Here is a 19,545-nt window from a genome sequence, read left to right on the forward strand (position 1 = left end):
ATCTAGCTAGGGGGAAAATCTCAACCCAAGCCATAGGTGACTGATTTAATTGGGGCAGATGTACAATGAACCCAGGAGAGGGACATGTGGGCTCCACTGGAAGCTGGGATCCAACTGTGAGGTAGGTAAGGGAGCTGCTGAGCTCATAGAACTTTACCATGAAGGTGCAGAGCGCTCTGAAGAATGGAATCAGAGAAGGGTGGGTGGAGAGGTCTATCTCAGAAATATCCTCTATCAGGAGGGATGGACTGGACAGACTGAGATTAGAAGCAAGAAGACCTGTTCAAAGCCATGTATCAATATGGAGGAGGAAGGACAAGGCCTGAAAGCAATATGTGATTATCCCTGTTAGTCACATTCTCCAAAGACGACCATTCACCTTTTCTACTTTTTATGTTACCACTCTGCCAGTTTCCATATATCTCACTGTCCTCCCCTCTTCTCAGCCTGCTTAATGTCTCTCTTCTTTCTTTGACATCCTACTGGCTGACGTTCTTCAAAGCTCAACCCAAATCTTCCTTTTGTGTCTCCTGCAGTCTTTCCTTCAGCGATCTCTTCCATTCACACTGTGACAATTTCAGGTTTATTTTTCCAGACCTAGACTCCAATGCACTAGAATCCAATCACTGGAGTCCAATCGTTCTGGGAATCTTGGAAAGAAATACATGGAGACACAGAATTCAGGTAAAATAATAAAAGTTCTACTTGCAAGCGGGCGGGATCGTCAGAAACTGGTCTGGTTAGTATCTGCTCCCCTTTGTCCAGCATTTCCCTTTTTATATCCTTTTTAGCCATTATCTCATCCCTAGTGGTCTTCGATGTGTGAATACAATTCCAGTTCCTATTTACAAGTCACAGACACAAGATAGGCACATATACATTGTAAATTCACCCTGGCTTTCCAACTTTGTTAGGTTAATGAAGTTACTGGTTAAAGAGTCAGATTACAGTCATCTTAAACAATAAGAGTTACAGCAAAGCAAATCTTAAAGGAACACATCACTTACTTTGCTTTTACAACTACCTTAATATTCAATCTACTATTCCCTATCACAATTGGCTACTTTATGTATCCACTTGGGTTTCTTACAGGCACCATAAACTAGCATTAACAATTAAAATCTTATTCTTTATGGGGAAATTTGCTCCTCCTTGTTTTGCCACCTTGGTAATTGGCATTTAAATCAAGTGAGTAGGGGTGCTGGGAGCTGCAAGTCAGGGTTGAGGCTCCCTCTCTTGCCTCTCACTCCAGTGTTTGCCTCTCCATCCTCACTTTCTTTGCTGCTACCCAAGATGTCAAGTTTCTTGAAGAGAAGTCTCTTACTGCCCAAGAGTGAGGGATGAGTGTGTGTGTGTGTGTGTGTGTGTGTGTGTGTGTGTGGCTCCTGCTGCTTGATTCTGAGGGTGACACATTCTATTGGTGCCTGTAAAGGGCAAATGCTTTGTTAGAGGCAGTTTTAGTTTCTCTGAGCCTCACATTTCTATTCCATCAATAAACAAATACTTTTTCTAACTGGTAAAATCATTTGAGAGAGCCAAAAGAACATTTTATATAACTATGGCAGAACTTTTACTCAGCAAAAAGTTAAAGCACAACATTTTCCTTTTGCTTTCAGCTTATCCTTATTACAACTTGTTTCTTTTACTCTGACCCGTTCAGGCATCATAAATAACCACTTCCGGTTCTCCTTCCTCTCGGCCTGGCAAACAGGCTTCATTTCCTCACTCTCATCCGTAAACACTGCATCTAGTGCACGCATCTTTCTCTGCCTCACTTTGTTTCACACGATATTATCTAGAGGAGGCTGTGACTGCCCCTGGCCTGCGGAACTGGCCTCCTGTAGCTGGCAGTGTCAGCTCAGGGGTGGCTGGGGACGGCATCACCTTCTCTCTCCTTTCTTCCCTTTGCCTTTCCCCACCCAGTCTCCATGCTATCTAACTAAAATTCCAACCCAATACACATTTACGGGTAGCAAAAATAAGAAAGTATTTAAACATTTCAAAGTTACGGATTTCAAAGAATCATATATTAATTGGCAAAATCACAGTTTTTCTATGAATTTAGATAAATTGTTTTGTGTTCATTTGTAGTATTTTTAAGGTAAAAAAAATTAACTTTGCCAAATTTATGAAATAGCCAAGATATGCTAAGATCACATTTTTAATTTGCTGTACTTATATGATCAAATTAATTTCTTCTAAGTGCAATATCACTGTACAGTATTTTTACATACAACACTTCCCTGTAATGCTTAATACTTACAGGAAAACATTCTTGGAAATAATTTTATATTTCTTATCTTTCTATGATAAATGAAACAAATATAAGTAAATATATATATGGTTCATATTTTACTACGTGTCCATCATACTATCCCAAACTGTTAGGTGAAAGAGTTTTTTAATTGATCATTATGTGGCAACTTTCTGATTTCAGTGTAAGAGGAAAAATTAAAGTAACACTGTATTAAAGCTTTTGCTACTATAACCTTAAAACATAAAATATGTTAATAATCTATTCAATACCTACTCATTAGTCATTACTGAGAGTAAAGAGGAATGTCTTCAGTGAGGTAAGCACTGCAGAATTTATTTTCTCAATTTGAAGCACCTTATATGTTTTAAAAAGTGGATACTCTGATCTGACTTTGGCTAAGCAATTTGATCACAATGCATACCAGGAAATTAACTTTGACTTAATTCTGGGCTTAAGGAAGGAAAAGATATCTCTACCATAATGGGTGAACATTCTGAAAAAATAATGCTAGTATAAAAATAGCTTTCAAAATTTGTTTTCAGAATTGCTTCCTTCCTCTCCAATGATGATTATAACATGCACAAGGTATTACATTTTAAAATGTTGTCTTTATTTTCTTTTTGTCCTCTTTAGGGTCCTTGTGTTTTGTTTTGTTTTTTCATGTTGGCATATCTACATTAAAGTTTACACATTTTTCTTCACTAAGAATAAAAAACAATAACAAGTTTCTGGTTGGTGATTCAGTAGGACTGACAAGGTTAACTGAATAGGAGAATAATGTAAACAATGCTCAAAATGGTCAAAGTGCTACATGGAGAATTGGTTTTGCATAATGAGAATTATTTTAAAGGCCTTTTGGTTTTATAACATGAAAAAACTGGGGTAATTATACTACTTTTCTTTGCTCATATAGAAAAAGTGCTCCATTTTGGAAATGTGTGTGAACAGAGACACGCTAAAATAGTAGTTCTGCATCCTAGGCGTCTCAGACCCTCTTCTGTTGGGAGCTCATCCAAGATTGCTCTGCCACTTAAATGAAATAATAAGTCTTTTAATCTCTGGAAAAAATAAGATAGAGAGTAAGTCTTCTGAATTTTAAGTTTTTCTTCCCTGCTTCTTTTTTTCCTAGTATTTTTGGCTCTTCAGTTTGTTTGCTGACATGTGAATGAAAAGTATCAAGGTATCTAATGAAGGAATCAAGAATATAGAGCTAAAGAAAGAAATTTTGTACATATTAATTCTCAAATGCATTATGAATCATTACATTTTATATGTAGAGACTTGCACATGTAGAAAATGTCATTTCTATAGCCAAATTTCCTCCTAATTCTTTTCATTTAATCAAAATATTACTCGTTCATAGAAATGTTCAACTAAGATTATGGTTTTCAGGTATTCAGGCACTTAAACATAACTGAAAATCACTGAACAAAGTGAATTTATCACTTTTTGAGTATTAATTCCAATCTAGGTATATTAAGTATATTCAGATGCAGGATTAAGTACGACTGCCAGCCCTATATTCTTGAGGCTCATTAATTTCTCTGAACTAGCAAAGGAAATACAAAGAAGTGAGAAAATACATTAGCCCATGTCTGTGTTGGGAAAGTTATTTTCAAATAGTGTATAGTGACTAAGACTATTAATGGGTGCATATCTAATTCAACTTGGGACCTTGAAGATGGCCTCTAGTTTGCATCCCATTAAAAGTTTTTAATAAGATTTCAACAAAAATAATAATAAAAAGCATTCCATTTCACCTTTGCTTCTCCTTAACAATTCAAACTATCAATTATAATATAACCTTCATTTGACTTGCAACCACTCCTGTGCTCTCAACAGCATATTAAATTGTGTGCCAATACTTTAAGGGTAAAATAAATGTCTTGTTTTAGCTTACTCATTTTAATGTGACCTCTCAAATGTGCAATATTCAACTATACTTTGCTAAACAGATTTTGTAAGCATTTATCTTTTCTATGATTTAAAAAAGCATTTAAAAAGTTATGAATGCACAGTCCTCATCTCAAAGAGAGACTGAACGTCCCCAAACATAAGAGCTGTCGTCGTTTTTCGATGATCACATCGATGTTACATCAGGGCTGGGGAAGTTGCTTACCTCTTACCTGCTTCCTTTAATTTCCCAGACACTTTCTTAGAAGGACTGGTACCAGGGATACCAGGCTGAGAAAACTTAGCAGGACAAGTGATGAATATTGCTTATTGAAGGTTCCAGGATTCTTGACTGATACTGGGAAACAGCTTAGCAATCAGGTGTTTAATAAATACCAAAGATCATCAAGGAGGCAATTATCCAAGAAGATCTGGAATTTTGTTACTGAATGAAGTCTGGATGATGTAAAGAGTATCTTTTAGATATTGATTTTATGGTGCACTGGGTCCCTGACTGAAAGAAGCCAAGCACACCTGAGACCAATTTCAACCACGAATCTGGCTAGGCCTGAGAGGGGTAGAAGAGACAGAAAGACAGTGCTTGTTAGCATGAGATGTAGGACTACATGTGCTGTATCTAAGAGAGGCAAAATGCAAGCAAAAATGCATTTGGAGTGCTGCCCCTGGAGCATCACGCTACACAGTAGCATTGAGCTGGACAGAAGGATTCTAACAGGGCAAGAACAGTGGCAGACAGAGGTGTCCAGAATCTAAGGGATGTGAACTCTTAGTGAGCTAAGGAGGACAGACATCTTTAAACATGAACTGAACAGCTGCCCCAGGAACTAAGTCCTCAGCTTTCAGTTCTTCCATAATCCGGTTGTTACTGTTCCACTGTCTTCTGGAATTAAGACTCGCAGAAAAGAAACTTGTGGTCATTCTCATTTCTGTTCATTTGTGTACAGCTAAGCTGGAATTGTATTCCCCAGAACTCTTTCCCTACATGGCTCCGGGCTAGCGGTGGCCATCAGGGAAGTGGCTGAAAGCAAAGCAGCAGCCCATCACCCGCATGTCCACAGAGGGGACAGAGGAATGGCAGGTCACGAGGACTGTCACTGATCTGGGGCTGCCTCACTTTGTGGGCATGAGGCAGCGGTGTGGCCTGCAGCACTTGAGCTCCTAGTAGATCTCCATCAGTGTCTGTGAAGGTGGAGCCAGGTGAGAGTGCAGCTGCAGACCCACAGGTATCTCCTCCTCTGAAGCCACTCTAGCCAGCAAAGTGGAAGGCGGTGCGACTCTGGTGTGCATTCTGGTTTGTATTTGCGTCTTCTTGTTTGTCCTTGGGAGTTCCAGTTTGTTCTTGCTGCCTTGCTTGCCTCAAGCCTGACCTTTCTTCCTAACTAGTGACCCGGCTCACCTGTGGGATTTCAGAGCCACCGCCAGATGTACAGGCAACATTTTGCCTTGTACTTATGCCTGATATTTTTTCAATCCCACAGATGTGTAAGATTTTATCCCCATGCACCATCCATAATTCTGTAACATTCAGAGTGGTTTTCTTTTACTGAAACCTTCAGAGAGCACCGTGTTTCTATCTCAGACGTTACCGAGTTTCTTCCTCTTTATCTCTGCAATTAAAAACATTTTCCAGGATATGTCTAGAAGTAGGTACTTATTCACTATTTCACTGCTTTTGCATAGGAATTTTCTCCTTTAACTTGCACTCAGTCATTGCTTTATGAATAGTGTATTTACTTGTACTCAAGAAAGTAGTTTAAAATCACCTCCTTTCTACTGATTGGTTGTCAATAATGCTTTGCTACATGCTGTTCACCAGACGTTTACTAGCCGTCAGTAGCTGTGCTACATGCTTTGTCTTTATCTCTTTATAATCAAAGAATGATGCATATATCTTCCAATGAGTCATGTCAAGTATTATGTTTGATTTCCATATGTTATGAAGTTTGGAAAATAGAAAAGATGTTTAAAGTTTTTCCGTTGATCTGCTGCTTTCTCATCTTTGAGTGAGCACCAGTTTTCCTAAACTTACTTTTGACATGCAGACTGTGATTTAGGCTACTTCCTGCTTCCTTTCATATGGGTCACATTTCTTTTCCAAGTCTGTAGCTGAGAGATAGGTTGAATAACAATTCCTAGTTCAATCTCCAGTGTCTCAGCTTTTATCTACAGTGGTGGCCCTCCCACCTTTCCTCCAAGACACTTTGAACAGAATGAATATATAAAAATCAGGTGTCATGGATAGGCTCAGTATCTGAGACTCTCTCTACTCCCTACCTGCCTCTCTAACCTGATATTACAGGAAAGGGTGCAGGGTTTTCTGATTAGTGGCTTTTGTTTCTGTGAAGAATTAGAGGGTGATGATTGTATTTTTAAATCCCACTTTATTGGTGTTGTAGTCAGTAAAAATATCTGCAGGTTTTGGTAGTTTGCCTTCCTAGTACCTACCTACCTAGCTGTTTCGTTAGTGTGGAAAAGTCCATCACAGCTGCTAGGCAGACACCGCACTGCCAGTAGATCTTTCCCTGTGACCTCCAGGCCCTGCTCCAGCCATGTTCCTATTAGCCATAGAGTACCTGAGTTGGAGACATACTACATTTAGAATCTGCTGGAAAAATATTTAGCAACTCCCACTGATGAAACATAATCATAAGTTTCAAAATGATTCAAAGTCACATAAATGAAGATTAATACTAAATAGGGTCTTGCGTTTGAAGTCTGTGAAAGCACACTGCAGAAGGGAAGCGTTTGGGGTGAAGTACAATCAGCTCACAAATACACTCTGAGAGTCACAAATCTCTTCTGCATGCATTCATTATCGCTAAAGCACAGCATTCTCATATTTCTTTATTCATGGGATAATTTGGAATGTATTTCCCATGCATGAGGGTTTTCTATAATTGATTTATCATAAGTACTGAAATGGAATTATATTTTATGGATACTTCCTGCTCTTCATTTCACTATAAGCTGCATTAAGTCAACAGAAAGCTGTATTAAGCCAGTGCATTATTTCAATTTAAATATAGCATGAGATTGTGTTTTGTAAAAAATTCAGGAGTACCCTTTTGCCCTTTCCTTTCTTTGTTTTGTTTCTTTTAAAATATGGTAGGTTCTCATCTTTTCACAACTGCATATGGAGAAGCTGTGACGTTTATCAAATTAAGTGGGATGCTTTTTTTCTGTTTGCATCACAAGCCATCAAAATGTGACAGGCATAAAGAGAACATGGGTGGCTCTTGAACAAAATTTTAAAACACTTATTCCAGAGTGAAACTTCAAAATTTGAGTTAGAAGGCACCTATTTTAGATATGCATAGCAAGCATAATTTTTAATATGAAAGACACAAATTGTAAAATCTGCAACATTCTCCCAGAGTACATGGCTGGCCTTTCTTCCTACGGAAGAAGAAAGATGGATGCTGAAGTTTTACTTTTCTAAGCACTTAACCTGGAGTCCAGCTTCAGCTTTATTTATCAGTTGTCCAAGGGTTTGTGCCAAAATATTTTAAATTCAGCATCTCTTTCTCCGTCAGAGACCATCAAGAGGCTGTCCTGTGAAAGTAAACACAAACCGGACTCAGAAGAATCATGTTGCCACCTCTTCATGCAGCAGTTTTCTAAAGTAAGTTCATTGTGTAGATAACTTCCTATAACCACGGGGAGCCAGAGCTGGCTGGTTGATGGGGAGAAATTAATGGAAAGCAAAGAGGCCTGAGCAAAGATAGAATGAATGAGTACACCATCGCCCCACATAAGGGGTCAGACTAATGCACTGATGAAGTGATTGGAAGTCTACTCACTCAAGACTAAATAACTGACCTGGATTGAATGCACTGGCAGCCTGTGAGAAATGCAGATATCAAGCTCACTGGGCATCGTGCTGGGGAGTGTGTAGGGCCATGGTTGCCTGGCTTGAATGATTCCCACCTTTCTAAGGCCGTTAATGGTGTGTTCAATTTCAATTTAAGGCATTTCTATGGAGCTTCTGAATTATTGATCAGAGGGTGATGAGCGATATGCCTACACCCAAGTGTGAAGCTACTGGTTCAGTAAGTGCTGGGCAAGGTGATATCCGAGGCAGAAATGCAGCAGAGGGGAAAGCGTTTTGTGTCAGAGAGAGCTCCTCGGAAAACAACAGCAACACGCTCAGAGGAAAGATGTGGAAAACAGCACACTTTAAATCCAAGAACCTGGTGAAACTCCTACTCCAGCAAGAGCTAGAGAGGGTAGAAATGTTTTTCTGTGAGCAAAGAAGCAAAACTTCTGTTTCAGCATATCATCATGTGGTATAAAATTCAGCACTTGCCTTTCTACAGGAAGAGATCTGTAGATGTATTACCGTGATAGAAAATTCTCTCTGGAAGCAATACGCTGATTTTTGGCATATACTTTTTAAATTGGGAGAGTCAGGATTGCATGAGGAGATTCTTTCCTAGCACTTCCTTCCTCTCTAGGCATGGCACTAGCTTGCAACGCAGCAGGATGTGGGACGGGCGCTGGCTGGGGGCCTCCGTCCACCCTGGGACAGGATGTGCATGCACGCCTGTACACACCAGGCACAGCTACCGCAGAGGGGAAAACACACACCACGCTGAACTCTTTTCCCAACATGCTTATTTCCAAACTGTACAGCTGATCATCATGTGGCTATTCACTCACACCTTTTTACATAAAACATGATAAAGCTCACTGCGCTTATTGCTAAAATGTAAGTAAGAAACTGGTAAGGAAATAAATATAATCCATCCTTTGTGAACTTCGGTCTCCCTGTTCTCCCCAGCCACTGCCTGGCTCTATCTCACTTTCGCTCAGTACCCAGTATACTAAACCCAAGACAACAAATGTCATTCTTCTCTGGATCGCGCACGAGCACAACAGGAATTTTATTGTAACTAAATAGGCCACCATGAGGACACCAAGCAACGCACTGCTGGACTTGGCAGGAAGAGAGGGGGCAGAAGACTTTGTTTTGTTTGGGCCTGGTGGGAGGAGGGAAAGCCAAAGTGTGAAGACAAAGGTGAAGGAGCAGCGCTCACAGGGGCTCGGAGTGGGGACTTTCCTGCTTTAATAGATGACTGTGTATCAATGCACGTTAATATTTGATGCACATCATCCTAGTATCATTTATGTCCACCTTCACAATATTGGGAGGCAGCCACGTTGCTTCAGACAAGGGTTTACATGGCTGAGTGCAGTGGCTTTCACTCTGTGAAATTAGTACATATCCTGTCCTTACCACGTCAGAAGGTATGCTTCTGTTTATACTGAATAAACAGGCAGAGGCTGGGTCCAGCCTTCTTTAAAAACACCATTATCTTGAGTGCATAAACAAGACTGACAAAATAGTTTTTCTTAAATGGCACAGTGATGCATTTTGTATTCTGCTCCTTGGAAACAAAAGACTTAGTTTCTGTCATTATAAAAGACCCTTGAAACAGAGCTGGAAGCGAAAGCTTATGCATTGTGGGAGAGGCCGATGAAGAAAACGGAAGAAAATGCTTAGATCTACAAAGCCCTCTGCTCATTTTTTATTTTCTTTTTCTGAAAACTGAATACAAGCACTGGGAAGCATTATTTGCTCACACAATGCCTGACCACATGTGCAAGTCATTAAAAGGGCGTAGTTCCCTGCCATTTTGATGCAGTCCAAAATAAAAATATAAATTCCAATGGAACAGTTTCTCCACATAGGCTCCAGCTGCCCCTTGTCTCATTAATTTTCTTCTCAAGTATAATAATGCACCCCTGACAATAACCTAAATAAGATTTTTTGTAGAGGTCAGAAAGAACCCATGCCTGGAGGGAGGACTGTCCATGACAAGGCAGAAAAAAGAGAAATCAGTGCAAGTGGCTGGTGGAAAGAAAAGGGTTTGAAATGATGAAGACAGTCAGTCTTAATCTTGAAATGCTTGAGGAAAACATCAAGGTCAATGTCTCATACTGATGATTATTATTATTTATTTTTTGCAAAAGCTACTGTCTTGAATTTAAATCAAAGTTCGATTTCCTCATTCATCCACTCATTCCAAAAGCATGTACTCAAGCTCATTATGTGTTGCATATTCTATATGACAAAGAGGAGTCAGACTAGATGGACGGGTGGATGCGTGGATGGATGGATAGATAGGTAGACAGATAAATATCACACAGGAGTGCTATCCTTGAAGAGATTACCACCTAATGTGGTCTACAAAATAGCACATATGTAACAGAATACAAGGAGAAAGGAACAAGTCAGAAGAGAAAAATGATGTAGGCTGTAGAAAGAAGCATCTAAGACAGTCCTTAGGGAGGCCTGGAACTCATGCCCTGTGCACACACACCCCACCCCCACACTTAAGTATGGCTGGGTCCTAATGGTTTTCCTCCATTGCAACAAAAAGGATGGTCAGGACTGGCCTCATGCATGTGACCTGTCCACACAGGGCCCTGTATTCCATTTAATGCATTGCCATCAACTTGAAATTTTAATAATTTTCCCTATTTAAATTCTGCAAGTCAAGCAAGACAACTGGCCATGAGCACAAGCCAGAGAGATGTGTTCGGCCTGTGTGACCGGTTCTCCTTCCCTCGCCACGCTCGTCACAGATAACCTTTCAATGCTTCCTGCAGGCAGAACTCCAGCAGTCCCTTCAGTCCCGGGAGTCTGGGGGACTCCAGTCCACCATCATAGAGTCACTTCCCTCTGGTCAAACCACAGCTTACTTAGAATACACAAAGACATCAAAGATGTGCTAAGAAATAGGAACGACCCATGACCCTTATTACATTTGCTGTGTGTACTGCCCAATGTTAGGCAAGTACATGTGCTGAAAATCACGGCCCAGGAGGAAGGGAAAAACGAGGCTGACAGCCCCTTATTCAGCAGTAAACCACAGGCCAGAGGGTCAGTGGGACACATACGGAGGTGGAGGTGGTTTTCTGCAGTAGCTCTACTCTTCTCATAAGAATGAAATATGTAAGCATGTAGAAAGTTAAAGATACAAACTGTGTAGTTTTAGTGATTCTGTCTACAAATCAAATGTTCTTGTTTTTGCAATTAGACCTGGCATCGAATAATATAAAAGTGGATGGTAACATTCACGCTAGTAATTTACAATTGTAATTTTTCTCTCCTCATTTGACACAGCCAGTAAAAACTGTCATAGCAAATCAAGAAAGAGGGGTCAGCAGAGCAGAGGACTGTCTTTAACAACATTTATTTTGTACTTTTTGAACTAGAGACTTCATATATTCCTTCCCCCGTGGGCCCCACAATTAGTAGGCAACATCTTTCTAAGATTAGGTTATAAATGTACTCTGGGTTATGCCCTCCATCTTCTCTCTCTCACTGTCTCTGTCTCTCTCTCTCTCTCTGTCTCTCTCTGTTTTCCCTCTAGCCTCCATGTGCCCCGACTCTTTTTTAGGAGTTAGGGGCCAGGGAGGAAAGCAATCTGCTGCATTCAGATTCCTGACCCAGAAACTGAGAGGTAACACACTTTACTGTCTTAAACTGCTCAATTGTAGAATGACTTATTACGTGACAACAGAAAATGAACATGCTAAGATTCGGTGGGATAGGGCTGACATCCATGCAATGGTCAAGATTCACTAGATCCAAGTCTTAGGCTAAGCACTTAAGAGTTGGAGGAAATAGCATTGTAAGTAGAGGCTAATATCTAATCTAGGCTAAGGTGATGCTTCTCAGGGGCTTTGTTCACAAGACCACTTTATAATCTCAAACTGAGACTCCAAAGAATTTTTATTTATGTATACATTACATCTGTCAATATTTATCACAGGAGAAAATAAATAGGCACTTAACATTTTGCCCTCATTAATTCATTTAGAAACAATAATACACACACTACATGTTGATATACATACTTTTAAAAAAATGAATGCATTTGCTAAAAATAAATTTAGTGAAAAGAATGGCTCTGTGTACAGTTTTGGAAGTCTTTTAATGTTTGGCTTAATAGAAGAAAACTGGATTCAAATACTGCTTTCTGTATTCAATCTGTTGAATAATATATATCAAGTAGTCTTTGGAGAAGTCTGCTGTGTGTTTCTGTTAAGAATGAGGATAAAAAAGGCCAATAATATCTTTGTCCCTGAACTACACATGGAGATCAACTGATCTAAGCATGGAGATGAGAGTTCAGAGCACATACAGGTAAAGCACACTGCAGAAGGGAAAGTACAGTTTCTCTCAAAGGCTTGCCTGGCATACTCAATAATTTAGTAGAGCATCTGGCAGACATTACTTGTTGTCCACCCCCAAGCTATTTCTTCCTCTTTCATCTCTGCTAAAGAATTCTGTATTCTGTTCAGACAGTGGAAGCTCATGAGCTGAGGGATGTGTGTCACCCGGGCTCTCCCTTGCTCGTGGTTGTGATGAGCACAGATATGTAAGCAGCACGCTGGGGAACAAAGTCTGCTGGGAGGGCCGACACCAATGTGGGAGGTTTCTTGGAGACAGACTCACTCCACCCAGCCACCACAGGCTATTCCAATGGAGTCTGCTGAAGCCCTTCGGTTCAATGCTGAGAGGGCCACAGGAGTCTGAGAGAGCGGAACCACAGGCTGAATATTGCTGAGTTACTGCACTAACCTGTCCTGCAACTGTCTGATCTCTTTAAGTGACTTTGATCGGCAGAATTGCTGAAGACATTAGGACTGTGAACTGACAAGCCCGCTGATGTCCAGAAAACGTGAACTTAAGCACTGTAGATTGGAATTCCAACCAAGGGATTATTGAGATATTTGAGTTAAAGGTACTAAGAGTCACAACTACACTGCTTTGAAACAGAAACAAAGAAAAGGTGTGAAAGGACTGCAGAGGTAAAATCTGTAGGACTTGACACTGACTAGAAGGACACTGTGTTGGGTGAGCCAGGAAACAAGCAGCAAGCCCCAGCACCACCAAGGTGAACTTGCCTGCCCGGGTGACCAGAAGGATGGGATGGTGGATGAGAAACCCTGTGGGTGCAACAGGTCCGAGAGGAGCAGGAGGATTTAGTTTGGACACACAGAGGGCAGAAGAGTACACTAAGCCACACGACACATAAATACCTTGACTCGGGACAGAACTGGCCTGCTACCCTCATTGCCTTCCTCTTTGTACTAAGATGTCTTCTTGGGGACACTTTCCCTGGTCACCCGCTCTAGAACCAGGTTAGTCACGATCCACTTCCTTAGCACTTTGGTCCCAAACACCCTAATCAGTCTTGCGCCATTCCTCCTCCCTTGTTACCCGGGCACCTATTTCCATGAAACTGCACATGTATATTGGCTGATTATACTTTTCAAACAGAACCTAAGCCCAGTAATGGAACTTCTGAATGGAACTCCTGATCTAATTTGCTGAGCTCTAACCTTAGTGCCTGAGACAGTGCCTGATGCTTAGCAGATGTCTGGTGAATATGCGCTGAACAAATGAATGAACACTCAGAGTATGAGAGATGGGCCGCAGAAATATTTGTTCATCATATGCTTAAAGGTAACCGCACCTTGGGACTGGATCAGTGCACTGGAATTAAATACAGAAATAACATCAGAAATTCACCGAGGACCAAGGATTGTTCTGAAGAGATTATACATATTCAGGCATTTGACCCTTTTCACAACTCTGTGGATCAGCTCTCCACTTTCTCAGGTACAGCAGCTAAGGTTCGGAGAAGCTGGGCAGCTCATCGAAGATCACAAGGTCAGTGAGGAGCTGGGCCTTTCCAGGAAACCAGATTATGTCCGTGCAGAGCCATTGACAGGTGTCTTCACTGAATGGATGAGATTCTAAATTATGTTCAGCCATGATGTATAGTTTCCAAGGAAAATGATCCAGAGTCATTTTGCTTTCTGGCTTTGTAAAAGGTAACAGTGGATACCTCTTACTCTCTCAAGGAAAATAACGTTTGCTTTTGAAATTAGATCATTCACCTAATATATATTATAAACACCTGCTCTAATATTCAAGTAAGGAAAAGAAGACTGACTAAACAATAGAAACCTTGACAGCAAAAAATAAAGAGACACAGCGCTGAAGGGACCTGGGGCCCTTATAAAATATATGACCCTAGCAGGGCAGGAAAGATGAGCTTCTGCTGAAGTCACATACTGACTGTGTGTTGAAGTCACGTGACTTTGAAGGTCAGTGGTGACATCTTCCCCCTTCATCCCTGGAGGTACTCTCCACAAAGTAAACGACCACATACTTATTTTATTTAAAACAGATTCTGCCTAAGGGTGATTTTCTCCTTTCTTTGACAAAGCAGGGTATCCACTGAGATAAGGACTCTTGGCTCTGCAACACATTTTTACATTTCACTCATGGAAAAGAGATTGAAAAACAAGATGAAAATGTTCTTTTATTGGGCATTCAATTAAAAAATGTCATGACTTCACCATTAATTTGTAGAAAGCCGAAAGATGAGTTTCAACAAGAGTGTGTTATTATGTTGAGAAAAATACGGAAGTGTATAACCCTGGGCAGTTCATTTAATTTCTCTCTGCTTCACATTTATAAGCAGTAATACAAAGAGACAGAGTTATCTGATCCTCAAGGCTCCACCCAGTCAGGCTAGCACATTAGGGTCACTGGACAAGCAGCTCGACCAGGTAGTAAGAAGCCCGGGCAGGGGAACCAGACCTCTAGTCCATATCTGCCCACGCCCGTCGTCATTAGCCAGGTGATGTGGTAGACCCTTGGAGCTCTTTCAGCTTCAGTTTCCTCATGAGGGAAGGAACAACAACATCTGTAAGAACCTTTTTTTTCCCTGTACTGGGGATCGAACTCAGGACCTTGTGCTTGGGAGGCAGGCATGGTGCCACTGAGCTAAATCCCCTGCCTAGGTCCTTTTGAGTATATAGTAAACATCACTTTTGTATTGTGAAAAATGAAAAATGAAGCAGCCAGAGAATCGAGCATTTCTTCAAATCACAGTCTCAACAATAAATGATTCAGACATAGGCAAAAGAGCCAGCATCACTACAAAGTAAAATAAAAAGCAGAAGATAAAGGCAAAGAGAAACACATTTGAGATATAATTTTTAAAATAAGCAGTTCAAGGAAAGCTCAAGTTTGATGACAATAGTTCTTAGGGGTGTTTCTAAAAACTGTATTCTCTTTGACTTTGAATTTGGCCTTTGAATTCTCTTCCTGTGGATGGAGGCCTTGTGACGGAGGAAATTAACAAAACTTGACTAAAGCCACACAAGAGTGTGCATGAAAATTCAGGTCAGGCCAACTGATTTCTGCATCAGCTTTTAGTTAAACTGCTTTTAAATCAAGATTGTTTGTTTGAGTTTGACTTTTACACAAAGCCTATGCCCTCTCATGCTCCCTTGTTTGATAGCTCTATCCATGCCTCCATTTGTCCATCCATCCATCCATCCATCCAAGCACATGTTTCTCTGGTAAACATGGCCAGCAGGAATTGAGCCCTTGGTTCATAGCCAGTCAACAAAAGTGAGGCCTATTTGTTAGGTTTATACTTTCACACAGTGTGATTCCCACACTCTTGGAATTCAGGTACAAATCAACCACAGAATGAACTTCTACTCTGGTAGGGCCTTTGTGTTAGGTAGTAAGAATTTTATTCCTGTGAAAGAAATGTCGTAAAAGAATTAGTTTTACTCATTTGTGCCTCTTCGTTTAAAAGGAAAGAAAATGAAAAAACATGACTTTTTGTTTCAAACATACAAAAAAAAAATCAATGAATGATTTTTGTATTTAAAGTTCACAATGAAACTTAAAAAGTTCTATTTAAAATAGTAACACAATGATCTCAAATTGAGTTTAAATATAATTCCTAAAATTTAAAATTAGGTTTCTGCAAGTACTCAAAGATCGAGTAAAAAAGATGTTCATTTCCTTTCTCGTCCACTCTCATCACCTCTCCATGGGAGGCAAAGTCACTAATGTGTTGCACACTGTTGGAACAAAAATGGACTTATCTGGTTTTTGTTCTCCATTCTTTTCACTAATCTCTACATTGGTAGGCCCCATATGGAAAATCAATTTCTGCTTTATTCATGTAAGCTTGGTTTTATCTTCCTAAATATATCCTTCTTGTCAGAAACCAATGGAGCATTTTGGTCTCTCCTGTTTATAAATCACTGTTCTATTTTATGCTTTTGGTTGTGATTATCCCTGCTTCTTTGTTTGCCTGTGTCACGGGCACTGTGGCCCCGGAGACGGGGAAGCACCACCAACTGTCCTCTCGACTGTCTGATCCTCCAGCAAGTCAACCACGCTGTGCTGGCTCTGAGGAGAAGGGCTGGGCTGCAGTGACACAGCCAGCCCATCTCCAGGGCTCACCAACCTTCCTGAAGGAGCTGTCTGTCCTATCTGGCACTCCGTGTGAGGCCTCCAGGCCACGCCACTGCAAGGTCTTTGGAGACAGCTGCGTTAGAAGGCTGGTCAGGGTCATTTGTCAACTTCACATCTCTTTCTTCTTTCATCTTTAATTTCTCCAGTCTCTTTTCTCAGGAATGAATCTCAGCCCATATCCATCCTCCCATCCTCCCAAATGATGGTGAGTTCGTCAGTCAAGGCAATATGTCACGCTGCCACAACTAATACACAACTCTAACAGCTCACCGGCTCAAAATAGCAAAGCAGCTCCAAGCAGGAGCTCCAAGCAGCTCTGAGCCGGCTGAGTGGGCACCACGAGCAAAGCAGAGCTGAAGACATTTGTGGACAAGAAGTCATCCGTGACATTATATGGCGGCAGAAGGGTCCAGGGAATATTGTGGGGATTTGATTTCTTTATGAGTGCTGTGATAATGAATATGTGGAGATATCTACTAGTAGGCAATAAACAATACTGGCTGGAATAGTTGTGATTGAAACAAATCGTATCATTGTGCCAGAAGCCTTGGAATGAGTTTCAGTAATGGTTGCTCAGCAGAGAAATCCGTGTCCCTTCTCCAAAGGGTCGGCTTCACTGTGACTGAAAAGTGGGTCATGTACATTTTCGTATCAAACTTTTTGTTAAATAAACTTTTGCAATAGTCACAAAAAATAGCAAAGATCTATTTCCTGTTCATACCACGTGCCACCCAAGGAGCCAGGACAACAAAGCAGCCACCTATTTGAACACCGTTGGTTACTGGACCAGAGAAAGGGAAGCACTCTGCAGAGTCTTGCTCTGACAATCAAATATCACCCACAGGTCACAGTCTTAATCCAAACAACTGAATGCTCCCAACCTTAAAGAAGACAGGCAGTAGAATCCCATAAGAGAGTGCTATTTCTCCTATGCTGCAGGTGTGGACTTGGAAATCCTCAGTGAGCAGCAGGACAGTAATTTTATTTTTTAATTAAATAAATAGAAGATAACAGCTCTTTACATTTTTCTTCTTTGGTTTATTCCTGATTTCGTCTCTCTTAATTAATATGTTCTAAGAGCCTTCTAGTCCCTATTACTTAATCTGTCCTTTCTTTACAATATCCCATTACTTTCAGTAAATATTTTGTGTCATTTTATTCAGCATTTTAGCTCTTTTGCAACCTCAGTGTCTGTTCTCATTCCTCAGCCCCATATCTATTTTCTTTATTAGGTTTCTCTGAACTCCTGCAGCCCTTTCTGTCTGCATCACACAACTTAACCTTTAATTATTTGCCTCCTGGGTATTCCACGTGGTTCTCTGCCTTTTATCAGCTGAGTCTGAGCACGACTCTATCCTACCAACTTCCTCCCCTACTCAAATGGACTCTACCTCCTGCTCCCCCATTCATGCAATTGTCCCATTATTCCTCCCAGTGCTGAGCCACTAAGTCTCTTCCTCTTTGACTCATTCTTAAATCACCTGCTTCTCACAATCATGCAGATACCAAACTCTTTCCCCCTGAACCTGATAGACCAGTGGAGATCAAATGACACAGTCCAAGTGAAAGTGTGTTGCTGAGGCTAAATACAAGGGGACATTGCTCTCTACTCCTTCCACTACTTTCATTCTTTCGTGTATTTATTCATCGTTCCTTTATTCATGCACTTATTCAGGACCTAAGTGGTTTCTTGGAACTGTGCTTGTTACTGAGGAATTAAATACAAGTCTCTGCTCTCCTGGAGGTTTCATTTTGGTTAAGGAGATCAGATATCCACAACACAAGGTAACTAAATATTGATGTGTTTGAAGCAAGGGCAAAGGTATGCGGCTGTGAGGAACAGTGGCTTCATAAGGCGTCAGGTGGCAGGGAAGCTGGAGATGAAGTCATCTGGACTTCTCTCAGTGTCCTTACAATCAGACCGAAGCTCCTCATCAAGGCCTATGAGAACCTTCACTTCATCACAAGACTTCGTTCTGATTTTCTGGGCTGTAGATGCACTGACAAAGCTCATTACAAATCTTGTGGGATTGGACTATGCATTCTCCTTGCTCAGAGTCCTGGTTCTACAAGTCCGGGCCTGGCCGGTTCTGGTTGTTCTACTTAGATGCAATGCTCAGAAAGACATTCCTCAAGCACCTAGTCTTAGATAGCAATGTCCCCTCACGGGACTCAATGTTTCAGAGCTCTATTTTTTGTTATAAAACATTTATTATCTGAAAGCTTCTTGATCTTTATTGTTTATTCTCCATCTCTCCCTTTCTTTCTCAGGACGAAGCTTTGTAAAGCTGAGAACTTTGTGTCTTACACTGTACTACTGGGGCTCAGATGGAGCCTGACCCATTGTGTGTATAAGTAAGAATCTTCTGATGCTATGGAACTTCGCTGATTGCAATCTGGTTTTCAGAGTCTGTTACCAAAGCTCATTACAAAGCTCTTTCACCTGAATGAGTCTTTTACTATGTAGTGAATGTTATGGCCAGTGGGATGGGGTAGAAGTAGAGTGCCACTTTCAAGACTACCTGACTTAAAAAAACCATGTAGGACCCTTTCTTCTTGTTTTGTCTGTGAAATGAATGGCTGGAACCCCAGCAACCTGAGAGGCAAGCCCATCATTTGGAAAGTGCCTGGGTACCTGAAGAGCATGTGCGAGCTTACTGCTTAGGAACATCTGCCTTGCATTGTGATGACAGTAAAATGTGTGTGCAAAGATGTGCACATATGTTACAGCGCTGAAAGTTTGTGGTTATATGGGATAGCACTTAGTGTGAGTTACCACAGCTAATAACCAGACAACTGACTCTCCCATCACTCAGTTACATGTGCTTTTCTAACTCTTCAGGTCCTAGGTACATTCTCAGTCATAAATTATTCCTTTATCAGAAAGACTGTTTCAGTGTCTCATTCCTCCTTGACATCTACCCTCTAACATTATTCAGTGAAAAACACACGGATCTTTGAGTTAAAAAAAAAGCTGAGGTTGAACTCAAAAATCCATCTCAACCTAGGAACATACGTTTAACATGCGATTTATCTCTCTGCAACTTGGCTTCATCCTTTCTAG

At 40.8% G+C, this 19,545-nt stretch overlaps 1 protein-coding gene across 1 annotated transcript in view; it reads right to left on the reverse strand.

Moving 5' to 3' along the window:
* Tmeff2 (transmembrane protein with EGF like and two follistatin like domains 2) overlaps positions 1-19,545 on the reverse strand; it is a 237,421-nt gene that overhangs the window by 69,970 nt on the left and 147,906 nt on the right. The window lies entirely within an intron of this gene.

This window comes from Heterocephalus glaber, unplaced genomic scaffold (assembly GCF_053883595.1).
Source record: "Heterocephalus glaber isolate CG9 unplaced genomic scaffold, H.glaber_assembly_v1.0 deba00001778, whole genome shotgun sequence".
In the NCBI taxonomy this organism is placed as follows: domain Eukaryota; kingdom Metazoa; phylum Chordata; class Mammalia; order Rodentia; family Bathyergidae; genus Heterocephalus; species Heterocephalus glaber.